Below are 13,144 nucleotides of genomic sequence, written 5' to 3' on the forward strand. Positions count from 1 at the left end.
CGTTAATATCAAACCAGATTTGACCCAAATTTTCCAAACGTTTGTGGAAAACTTACTGAATGTGAAATTATTATACTCGGAGGACTCTTCCAGTTGGTGAAGAACGTATGCAACCCAAAACAGATATTTGGGCCGAACTAAACAAATCTAAAACAAAATGAATTTTCAAAGGTTCACCCCTCTCTAGCACCAGGGATCCTCCAGTACTTCCATAGAATCCTCCAATTTGTGCCCACAGTGGAAATTGGCTCATAAGTTGGGATTCTGTCCATTAGGAGACTTTGGTAAACATCTTTCTTCATATTTATTGACCGTGAAGGTTATTAGGCCACCACCATTGGACCATTGGAAATTACATAAATTATTTCCCTAAGACTCCTACCTTCATGGCTCAGGCAAGTTAAAAGAAAGGAAAATCACCATTTTGTAAACTTTTCTTCCACTTATAAAGTGTCTCAGTGTCTCAGCTACCTGGGTAACGGCCGTAGGTAACATGCTGGCTGCTCTGTCATTGGACCAGCCACCCACCATGAACATAGTCTACTGGATGAACACCATTATTTTCTGTCTTACAAACCCTCTATTGGAACCCATTGGGCTGTATACAAAGTATTCTCCATTGGTAAAGAGACTAAGGCTCTCGAGTCTGTTCTTACAAAGTGCCCTCTTTCGTACAATAGCTGTGCAGGGACCATCTCTACTGGATCAACTCACGAACTGTTTCTTGGCCTGGTTCCAGGGCTCATTTACATTTGCATTTCTCCATAGAAAAAGGATATATAATTGTTGGTGCACCATAGTTGAATCAGTAGGACCATCATTTGTGACATAAAACTAAGCCAAGGATTGAGTTATAGTGTCTGTGTACACTGATCCATCATAATACTAGAAACACCTGCCCAAACCAGTTCTAACTCTTCATAGCAGGAACTCCAGAATGACAGTAATAAACTTTTGTAATGTTCTTTGGTCACCAATGGACTCAAAGCCCAGGATTGTATAGTAGGGGAGTTGGTGCTGCCATACAGGAGCTCATTCCCAAGGGTCAGTTGCTATACAGAGAGACAACTTACCTATCAGCATATTTTTGGCATATGAAAGGAGAATGTGTGAATTTCATGTAGATGTTGCTTTTGATCAGGGTCAAACCCAAGACCCATGTGCAGGAAGGCAACAGTTCTGACCACCTAAAGATCCCTGAAGGTATAATGTAGTATGTAGTGACAAGATTTTGGCAGATCCTTCAAGTCCAGTACATTGTGGGGTGGAAACACCATGGATAGGACTTCTTTTATAGGACACATTATTCTAGTCTGTAGAAAGTTAGGTAGGTGGTGCAGTATGTAGATGCCTTCTTCCCATAGCGCATCCTGGTGTCGTCATTTCTTCAGGTAACCAATACACTCAACGATGTCCATCTACGTGACATAGGAGAAAAGTAATTCAACAGCTTCTTCCATTGCTCCATTTCTTATGCTCATTTGTCCAATGTAGACACACTCAATAGCAGACAGAGATTAGGCTGGACCCTCCGAGCAGTCATTGTCTATTAGGCAAGCTGTGGTGTCTATTATATTGGATCACTTTTGGTAGCGTGTTGCAAGATCTTATTGAAGTGAACAAGTTGGCAATTCGAGCTACGTTAAGGGTGGACAGATCTGTAATTCCACTTGAAATTGTATACATTTTCCATAAAGTCCTTGGCCTACATAAGTTCTCTTAAGAACTTCTCTACCACTGAAAGATGAGTTGTCTTGTTTACAGAATGCAAAACTTTCCAAAAACACATAATCAGAAGCCAAAATTGTCCATTGTTAGACAACATAATTACGGGGCTTCTTCTAAACAAGACACTTGATACGTCTTTCATTTGGGTTTTGTCTCGTGGTAGCCAATCTAACCATCTGAGCCGTCTTTGGAGCCTTCATTGTTCCATCCATAGAGGGTGCTCAACGCTCTTCTACTCTACATACGACTTTCTACAATTGATCGGCATAGTCTGATTTTATTCCGAATTCTCTCTTAGGATTTGGTCGTTTTATTTCATGATCTGCCAACATTCATCATCGGGTCTTATTATTCACTAATGCGGGCGGTGCTGGATGAAGCCAACGTCTTTGTCAAGCTCACCACAGTCTCTATTTTGACTCTACATCGGCATCCCTCTCTCAAAAACTCAAGGATATGGAATCCATTGCTATCATTAGCTTAATGGGCTCTATGGACGAGGATGGAAACAGAGCGTGTATGGGCAAAGTTTTCCATACTTTGTGGTAACCTGATCATGCTGTTTTGATTCTCTAAGGTTACCATATGCTGAGCCGTATGTTCGGTGTTTGCATTGCAGATGCCCAATGATAGGGCACACATCCGTCTGATGTTCCTTATAAAACCAGCCACCGACTCAGCTGCACTAACAATTGTTGATTTAGTGAAACCTTAAACTCTCCTATGACTATTGAAGGAGAAATCTTCTGTAGGGATCCAGACTTCTTGTGTATTAAATGGATATTAGATGAAATGTCTTGTGAAAATAGCAAGTGTGTTAGATCTGGAACGTATGTGGAGTTTGATCAATGCCACCGTTGAAAGAGAACTGACGTGTAACCCTTGACTGGGGCTGCCGCAGATGATGGCTCTACGCAAAACACTCATTATATAATGAAATACCAAGGGCACTGCTGTGTGATAGAACTACTGTGCATAAAGAATCTGACACATTAAAGAGCCTCTCCAGTCACTACTAATATTAACATCAATCCTTCATGGAACGTTCCTTCATTAAACAGTAAAAGACGTTTCATATATTTCCCATGTCACCCCCATCAGGCCTCTGCATAGGCCATAGCTTGCCAATTCTTTTTACCCAGTGAGTTGAGATGTCGGGAACTCATTGCTGCCCCCTGTTGAATGTGGCTGTGCATGAAGAGCAGAAGTTCTTGAGACCTCAACATTTTTGAAAATTCACTTTGCTATAATGCAATCCTTTTCTATCCTAAAGATGAGAGGTCTAAGGGCAAGGAGTCTTCTCACATGGCTGAGGCTTTGGTCACATCTGCATTGGAGGTTCCTTCAAAGATTCCTTCAGATTTAATGTAATAATGTTACCTACGATGTCAAAAACCCTATAATAATGGTTTTGATCAGGCCCTGCTAGTAGCCATTGTAGGGCAGATATTGTCCTCAAAATGTTTTCTATGTTGGTGCTCTCTAATGGACAGGTACATTTAATGATCACCTATGGATGTCAGGGGGTGCCAAATGTTCTGGAACGTGTAAGTCAATGATCCACTTTATTCACCCCTATTACAATCCTTCCCAAACAGCTCTCCATTTATGACCAGGGCCCATCATTGGAGTGGACATCCTCTGAGGTACCACAGGGTACATTGCTTGTCACTACTGTAGGACGTACCAATGATGACCTAGAGATCTGAAATATGGATTCCTGATCCTACACTAGTTGTCCAAGCCTAGTTTATTGCATGGGGACCTTATAGCAATGCTATTTGGGCAATGTAGCATTGCATTTGGGCACTTTATGGACACCTTAAAGGGGCATCCGTAGATGGTACTACGTAGCTTATCAACAAACCTAAGGCCAATCCCATTTTGGCAATGGGTTGGGATTCTAAAAGGACAAGCTGATTATAGGGTCCTAATGTTACTGTAGGACATCCAGTAATCTGGCACCAATTTTCCTGCAGCAGACCATGACCAATGACCATGGAGAAGTTGTCATTTTAGTCAGCAGGCTATCCTTCAACACATTGACTAGCCAAGTCCTCCAGATTGAGAGACACACTTCCTATCCACTCCCCTTTCTAGATAAGGATTCTGAACTCGGGAACACTTTTGGTTATCGGACAACCCCTTTAAGAAGGCTCTCCATAGAAATGCATTTTTAGGAATCTTTCTGACTTGGATTATTGAAGATGATAACCACTGAGCTACTCTGTTGCCATTAGGATAATACATCAGTGTTGGATCTGTGAAGGTCCAACATCTGGAAACTTCCATAGATTAGCTTTTTGGGGACAGTAATCTTTTAGTGAAACATTGCTGAATTAAAGCTACTACTACAGTTTGTGCAGTGAGTGAGCAGGACAGCTCTGAGGATGTATACACTATACTGCTGCTGATCTGCAAGGGTCCTGGGTGTCGGCCCCTTGCAAATCTAATATTAATGGCCTATCCAAAGGATAACCCCTTTAAAATAACATATGACTGTCACGTGGCCATGATGTGATCACCAAGTGCACTATGCAGAATTTTCCATGACAGATAATGAATTCTAAGGAATAAGTGTGACTGAATAGTGACGCAATGATCTTGTGTTTATGACTTTGTTTTCTTTCCGTTATTTATCTATGAGGCTCCTGTCTGCGCCGCTCCTTGATGTTACAACAACTCCACCATGAGACACAAGGACATTAAGTGCCCATAAAGTGTTGCAATAGGTTAATAACTGTGGGAAATGGAACAACATAAGCAGTCAAAGCAATAAACGTACACAAAGCCAAGAATAACTCCTGAACGATGCTGCGGATAAGACGATAACAGTCACAAATGTACACATAGGCTAGCCGTAGGTTACACAGACATGCTCCTTCCACAACTTCAGTACAGAGACCAGCCCAGGGTCAGACTAAGATCCTTGAACCCACCAGAAGGGCTGATGTCCGGGATCACCCTCTTTCTAAACTGACCATGCACCCATTGACTTTTATTTCATAGTTACATAGTAGATGAAGTTGGATGGAGACATCAGTCCATCAAGTCCAACCTATAACCCTACAATCCCTACAGTGGTGATCCAGAGGAAGGCAAACAACCCCATGAGGCTCATACCAATTGCCCCATTTCAGGGGAAAACATTCCTTCCCGACTCCAATCCTTCAGTTGTAATCTTTGTTGTTATTAGTTATATAAGAGACAGAATATCAATAATAGACCGTAGAGGTAAGTGACGGAATCTAAAGTCACCTCCAAATGGGGATCTCCAAAGAGTGGACTCACATCCGGAAACTTTTCTGCAGGTGAAAAACAATTCTGTTCATTTGAATAGGGTTGGGGGCAAAATCTGCCATATGTGAATCCCATCTGCTAGAAAATAATGTAATAGTGATTATGGCTGTCCATTAGGCTCCATGCATGTGACTGAGTGGGCCATCTGATACGTCTCCAAGGAGCTGTCTAATGGTCTATCTGGTCTGATGAAAATAGAGTAGGTGCTATCCTGCTCCCTGTCATCTGAACAGAAGGCATTGGAAGCCCCCATAGAGGTAAGTACATCATGGAATCACTTGGATGGCACACTGTCTGAGTGCATTCTTCAGTACACGCTCCCACTGTATTATATCCTCCTCAGTACGCCCCCACACACACACACACACACACACACAAACACAGTATTATATACTCTTCAGTACACACCTACACACACACACGCTTACACTTACACACTTACGCTTACCCATGAAGACCCGTCGGTAGGGTTGAGACGATCTTGACTTTTCAGGATCGATTTTGAAATCCGATTTCCAATATTTTTTCATTCGAACCCGATCTCTATCCCAATTCCGATCCCAATGCAAGTCAATGGGATTTTTTACTAATCGGAGATCGGATTTTAAAAATAATCCTATTCACTATACAGCATGGAATCTAATAATTGGACGCTTTAATTGTTAGAATCCACGCTGTGTAGTGATTTTTTTTAATCAATAAGTAGTCAGAGGATTATTTTTTAATCCTCTGGCTACTTAGTCCCCCCTGGTGTCCACTTACCTGCAGAGATGGCTGGTCCGGTGCCCGGTGTTCTTGTTCTTCTTCGCCTCACTGCCCCCTGCCTCCCAGGTTTGGAGATTGTGGGCGGATTAGGAGAGTGTGGGCGGATACTGGGAGGGGAGACGTCACATCTCCCCTCCCTGTACCCACCCACACTCTCCTAAGCCACAAGCCCCGCCTTCTTCCTAGCTCTTTAACACTAACCTTGGAGGTGGGGGCAGCAAGGCGAAGAAGAACGAGAACAACGGGCACTGGACCAGCCATCTCTGCAGGTAAGTAGCTACTAGAGATGTTAGCTAGTCTCCCATTAGAATGAATGGACACAGCAGGTGCACAGGGGGTTAAGGCTGTGTGCCGGCTGCTTCCATTCATTCCTATGGAACCGCAGCGGAGCCTTCACACTGAGTATACACTCCGCTCAGAATGAGTATACTCAGTGTGAAGGCTAACATTGTTAGCTTTTCCCACAATGCTTGGCCAGTAGCAAAGCATTGTGGCAAATAATCACCGATCTCGATCCCACCTAAAAAGATCGTGTTTGGAATTCCAATCGCGATCATGAAATTTTCTCGATCGACGATCAGAATCTGATCTTTTCCGAACACGATCGCTCAACCCTACCCATCGGGCGTTCTCCTCTTTCAGACTGCAGGTGCGATGACTTACGTCTCAGCAGGCCACATGTGGGCCGTAGTTTTAGGACCTCTTGTCCTAAAAGGCAGAAGAGGACAAGTCCTCCCCAGTCAAAGACACTCTATGTAACTACTCCCGGACAGTAGAAATGCCCTTAGAATTTCCTAAGAGGTTACAATAAATGTTTCTTTTCTTATGAAGACACTAATTTAATTTTATGTTTTTAGCACATTTTATCACTTTCTTCAACTAAGCCAACAGTCACTTGACTTCAAGCATCGGGAGGTCAAGGAGATGAAAGTTGGTAAAATAATGTTGCAGCTCTGTTATAGTGGCCACTGTACTGGACAATATGGAAAATTTATAAGCTAATATGTTCTTCCTGGAATAAGGAAAACTTGCTCTAGTGCCACCTTTTAGATGATAGCTCCCTATAAATCAATACCTCTTTTTTAAGGAAACCGTGTGACATTGACTGGTTTGGTTAGGTGAGAGGTCATAGATGTAGGTCAGAAGGGGTACTGTGTCTCCTAGGGAAACTGCCTTTTCAGGTCTGCCTTTCCCAAGTTTTTATTTTTCCATTAAGAACTTACTTGCTACATGAATTCTTAGCGGAGTCTACCTGGTCTGTAAGACTGTACACATGGCAACATGGTTTGCAAGAGCAACATCTCCCTACGGAAATATAGTACACCTTCTAAGGTACAGAAAAGGAGAAAAAAGAAAAAAAAACAAAAAAAACTTATCTTTTCATGTGTTTGATAAAAAAGTGGCCAGATATATTACCAGCTATATTTAGGGTTATGCCTTAAAAAAATGTTTCAGGCAAATGTGTGAGACTATAAGACGTGGGAATCCACTGTGTATATACTTAGACCTGCTAGTTAAGACTTGTAGCCACTAACTGGTGGGCAGTAGCCAAAACAATAGCAGTCAAGTTTAGGAGCTCCTTTAAACATCCAAGTAGCTGTTATTTGGCTACATGCCCAGTAGAAATGCCCTACCTAAATTAGACCCTAAACCACTTCCCTAATAGTAGATAGTACCCCTTCTTTTTGAATCCCAGTCAATGTCAGCAGCCTTCTCCAACAACCAAGCATTGACCTATAAGGAGCTTTCTTCCCAGAGGTGGCGCTAGTGCAAGATTTCCATACTTTTCCACAACCACCAAGAAGAAATTAAAGGATAGGTGGATAAAAATGGCAGCAAACAGGCATGTGAGATATTATGTTTACTAAGCTTTGGTGTATGTTACTGTGTACTAGAGATGGGAAAATCAGTTCGTATCAAGCTGCATTTGATTGTGTTTTTATGAAACCAAACAAATGGAGATTTGTCTGGGGCAAACAAAAATGGCACCCGCATTATTTTCTGGGGTGTCTGTCTGGGCGCTCTTTTACAATGTATTTGGCCCAGACCTCAATGGAGGTATGGACATGTAAAGCATTACTGTAAGGATTGGAGTCAGGGTCAGGCAGTGCAAAGTGAAACAGCTGGGAAAGCAACACTGTGCAACTAATGACAAAAGGGGTCGTAGGCCCTGCGGCTATGACTATGCTGTAGTATCTGAGATGAGGCAGACCAATGCACTTCCTAATTGAAGTGCGCCTACCAAGGCTCCTGATACTTCTATCCGACAGCTAGGATAAGGGGAGAGGAGGCCCTGAAAGTCCTAGGGACTGGAATCACGGGGGTCACACCTAAACAGAAAGCACAGTGTAACTGCAATGCAAAACAAAAGACTAAACAGCATGGAACCAGGGAGGACCACAAGTCCCAGCAAGACACAGAAGAGAAGGCGAGGTCAGACGAGCAAGAGGTCGAGCCAGGAGATATAATAAAGGTACAGAATCAAAAGACAAGGGATAGTCAAAAATACAAGCCGGGTCTAAAAACCAAGAAACATATGGAATACAAACAGACAGGGAATCAGACTGAGCAGGGGGACCAGGAAACACAAAGTGAATGGCTGGCAAGGATCCATGCCTGGGTGGGGATTAAATAGCAGCAGAAAAACACACCTGATGGCTAATGACATGGAGACTGAAGGCAAGGAAAAGATTAACCCTTAATGACCTAAGCACACCCAATAGAACTCCGATCACGTCTCCCAGGGAGACGCCGCGCAGCAAGGAGACCGCGGCGACTCCGTATCCTGACAATTACCTCTTTCAGCGTGCCCATGTGACTGCCAGTGGCCCAATAACATGCCTCAGAAAGGTATTCCTAGGAGCTCTAAGACTAAGAGTACTCTACACTATGTTTTATAGATAGGTTCCTAGGAGCCCTAAGAGTGTTCTACACTATGTTTTATAGATAGGTTCCTAGGAGCCCTAAGAGTGTTCTACACTATGTTTTATAGATAGGTTCCTAGGAGCCCTAAGAGTATTCTACACTATGTTTTATAGATAGGTTCCTAGGAGCCCTGACAATGTTCTACACTATGTTTTATAGATAGGTTCCTAGGAGCCCTGACAGTATTCTACACTATGTATTATAGATAGGTTCCTAGGAGCCCTGACAGTATTCTACACTATGTTTTATAGATAGGTTCCTAGGAGCCCTGACAATGTTCTACACTATGTTTTATAGATAGGTTCCTAGGAGCCCTGACAGTATTCTACACTATGTTTTATAGATAGGTTCCTAGGAGCCCTGACAGTATTCTACACTATGTTTTATAGATAGGTTCCTAGGAGCCCTAAAAGTATTCTACAGTATGTTTTATAGATAGGTTCCTAGGGGCCCTGACAGTGTTCTACACTATGTTTTATAGATAGGTTCCTAGGAGCCCTGACAGTATTCTACACTATGTTTTATACATAGGTTCCTAGGAGCCCTAAGAGTATTCTACACTATGTCTTATAGATAGGTTCCTAGGAGCCCTGACAGTATTCTACACTATGTATTATAGATAGGCTCCTAGGAGCCCTAAGAGTATTCTACACTATGTTTTATAGATAGGTTCCTAGGAGCCCTGACAGTGTTATACACTATGTTTTATAGATAGATTCCTAGGAGTTCAAAGAGTATTATACACTATGTTTTATAGATAGGTTCCTAGGAGCTCTGACAGCCTTCTACACTATGTTTTAAGCCAATTTAAGGTGTGGTCCGTTCCGAACTTGTTCGGCCCAAAACGAATCAGGGACACGAGCTCCGGGAACCCGAAATTAATTTTGAGGGGTTCGTCCATCTCTAGGTGGTACTGTGGGTGATGTGATGTACAAGGGTATCATTTTTCTAACATAATGTCTGTGTCTGGCATAATACCTATAAACAATGAATTTTCCATTCTCATGGTTTGGCCTGTCATTTACAATTTTAGACACTGAGAACAAAAGATGATTTATAAATGTAGGTTACATTACCATCCAGTGCTGCCCAGCACACCAACAGGGACATGTAAGAATCCACCGACGCCCTGTGTTCTACATGCCAGGCTGTGTTGTGGTGTCTCCGCAGGATGATGATGGTTGTGACCACACTCAACTTTGACTTTTTGCATTCTCAGAAAGTCGCACACATCAAAAGGCCTTGTGAGAGAGGAAGAAGGAGGGTGGAACGCATTGTTTTTGTTGGGCCCAAAAAATTGAAGAATAGCGACGCTGGCAACTAAGAACCCTGCTCGTGATGTTTTAGATGTGTTGCTATTGTTTACAGGGCTGGGAGTAATTATATACAGTAGGACGTTACGATGCATTGAGACGTCCTTCATATTTGACTCTAGCTTTTCGTTTAGGTGACTAATGTTCTCTGAATATCTGCAAACCAAGTTTTTAGCTCATTTCCAGCAGGTTACCAAAAGTGTATGCTAAGTTCTTGGCCTTAAAGGGGCTTTGAGAGATTTAGGATAGGTCATCATGTATATGATTGGTGAGGGTCCGACACCTGGGACCCTGACAGATCAGCTGCTTCTTCATTGAATACCATCACTTGAATGGGACTGTGTTGCTGCTGTACCATGAATGGAAGTGGCAGATTTTGCCGGTAGCCGGCCACTCAACCCCCACGTGTCAGCTATGTCCATTAATTTCTATGGGAGTGTGCTATTCGAAACACTGTTTCGAATAGTGTTCGCTCATCTCTCTTCATGAGCACCTCAGCCTCTTCAAACAACTAATCAACAGTGGTCCCAGGTGTTAGACCCCCACCAGTCATATATTGATGACCTACACTAAAGATGATAGGCCATATATATGCCAAGTTCTTGAAAACCCCTTTAAGTTTGATATTGTTCAAACTGCTAGTTTATAAGAGGGGAAAAAGGCCCATCTCCCAATAATTCCCATCACCCAATTAGTTATTGTTTGACCATATAAGATCCTTGGAACATGACTAGGGAGGTCTGTCAAACCAGAACCCAAATGTAGACTGCTTCGGGAGTTTTGTCCCCTATCACTACACAAAATTGTCTATAAAATGACATATGCCAACAAGATCTGCTCAGTTTGGGCCCGTAATATGAAGGTTATAATCATGTAATGTATGAAAAACATTGTTATCCTTAAAAGCTGAATGCTATATATAGTTGCTTATTCTTGAAACTGGTATAATGTTATATGATAAGATGGTGCCTGTATCCAGGATGGGTGCAAGAAAAACAAATGCTTGGCTTGCTGCTAGAAGACAGCTCCCTAAGGTCACCACACAGGACCGGGAGTAGCTGGCTATATATGGCACTGCTTAAACTTTTTCTGTTTGATTGAGATGTCCCATACCAATCACGAATGAATATGAAAATGTACATTGTTGTTATATCACTTCCTTTCTCTTTTACTATTTAACCCCATGTTGTTTTAATAAAATGCGTCAGTGCACACTCTCTTCACTGCTAAGAGAGGAGTTAATGCCAACATTTTGTGTCTGGTATCAATACCTTGTCAGTAGCCCTTAGCTCATATCAATTAGGACAATGACAATTACCCAAGATTATTGGTGAATTAGTCATAAACACGGCTTTGACCTTATCAATAACAACCAGAGAAGTTGTGACACAACAGAAAACTTTTAATAGGTGAGATAAAGCAGCTCGCTAAAGTGAACATGCGCGCAAGTTTGCATTGTAGGGTCTGTGAGATTGCACATGATATCCATGTACCATCCATGACCTACACAGAGTCATTTGTTGTCTATCATGATCGTCGGGCCATAAAATGGACAGTCAAAGACCTATCCTGAGTTTTGTCCTAGGCCCACAGCCCCCTAAATATTCTCGTGAAAATACACAAGCAAGTGTATGGGGCCATAGATCGTAATGAGTGAATGGGCTAGCCATTAAAAGCGCAGTTACAAGGCGCACATTTTGGAGCCTTATTCTATGTTCACATCTGTGCCAGGTTCACATCTATTTTTGGTGGATGCATACCCCCCCATCTTCATTCTGAGCATGTGCAGAAAGGAATAAGGAGGGGAAACAAGTTGGATTACTATCCATTGGTGATCCGTTTGTGTCCACCTTCCATAGATCTCAATGTCCGTCTCGTCTTATTGTCCATCGTATATCCTTATTTTTTGGAGGGAGCAAAAGTACTGAAAGTCTGACTGTTGTCTCCATCCAAAAGAGCGGATAAATGGCGGAAATGCTCCAAACACTCATCAGCAGATGGCTTTAAAAACCCATTGAAATCAATGACCCACTCTGGTCTGGAAACTGGTTAGGTGCGGAGACAACAGCGCAAATGTGAACCCATGTCAGGATGTTGTCTCCGCACCTAACCAGTATCCTTGATGTCTCATCCACCTGCACCACTAACTAGAGAGAGTCCCCTAAGAAAAGGGGGTAAGCTTATCTTTCAGGTGAAATAAGGATCATACATACTAACTCCATAAGGACTGGCCTACTTGGGCCTTAAGAAGCCAGCAAATGTTTGATCTTTTTCATTGTTGCATAACAGTAGCCATAACTTTTTTGAGTTTTCCATCGATTAAGGTTTTGTTTTTTGCAGGACAAGTTGCAGTTACCACTATGAGATACATAAAATTCTATGTGCTGATACAAATATTGTAATACCAGACGGATTTTCCCTCTATCTATATATGTATATGTATGGGTCATCTCTTTCAAGTGCCACAGTTTCCATTTTTTTCTTATTTGTCCTATGAAGGCTTGTTTTTTTGCAGGATGAGTTTATTTTTATACGGCTTGGCATCAATAAGATACAAGGGGTCCTTATAAAAATTCCCAGTGTATATACCAAAAAATAAAAACTTATCTGGAATTGAGAAACCTAAAATTAAGAAAAACTTATATTACATGGCCAGAAAAGAGCAACTCCACCACCACCTATGTAAAAAATGATCATACAAACATGATGGAAAGTTACCATAGAAAGAAGGCTGAAATATTCGATCTGACTGAAGGGTGGAACTTCCTTTACTAATACTCTTTAATAGTAAATACTCTTACATGAGGGCACTCCTTCGGGGTGAGGGCGAGTATAATTATGGAAAAACATGAAATTAGGAAGGATAATCATAATAAATAGGAGAAGTCTATGGCCAGCTGTGTTATTCTACAAAGCCCATTCACTATTCATGGGTAAATGTGTTAAATCCCTCTGTAGCGGATAACATAGGAAATGGAGACGTGTTCTGTCTGGAAAGAAATCTCCAATGTATCAATGTTTAGAAAATATTCAACCTAGAATACAATCTGCCTTCATTAAAGGCCAAATGTCACTCTCCGCACGGCAAGTACTATGGAAGGAGTCAGCAACCT

Source organism: Leptodactylus fuscus, chromosome 3 (assembly GCF_031893055.1).
Source record: "Leptodactylus fuscus isolate aLepFus1 chromosome 3, aLepFus1.hap2, whole genome shotgun sequence".
NCBI classification, from domain to species: domain Eukaryota; kingdom Metazoa; phylum Chordata; class Amphibia; order Anura; family Leptodactylidae; genus Leptodactylus; species Leptodactylus fuscus.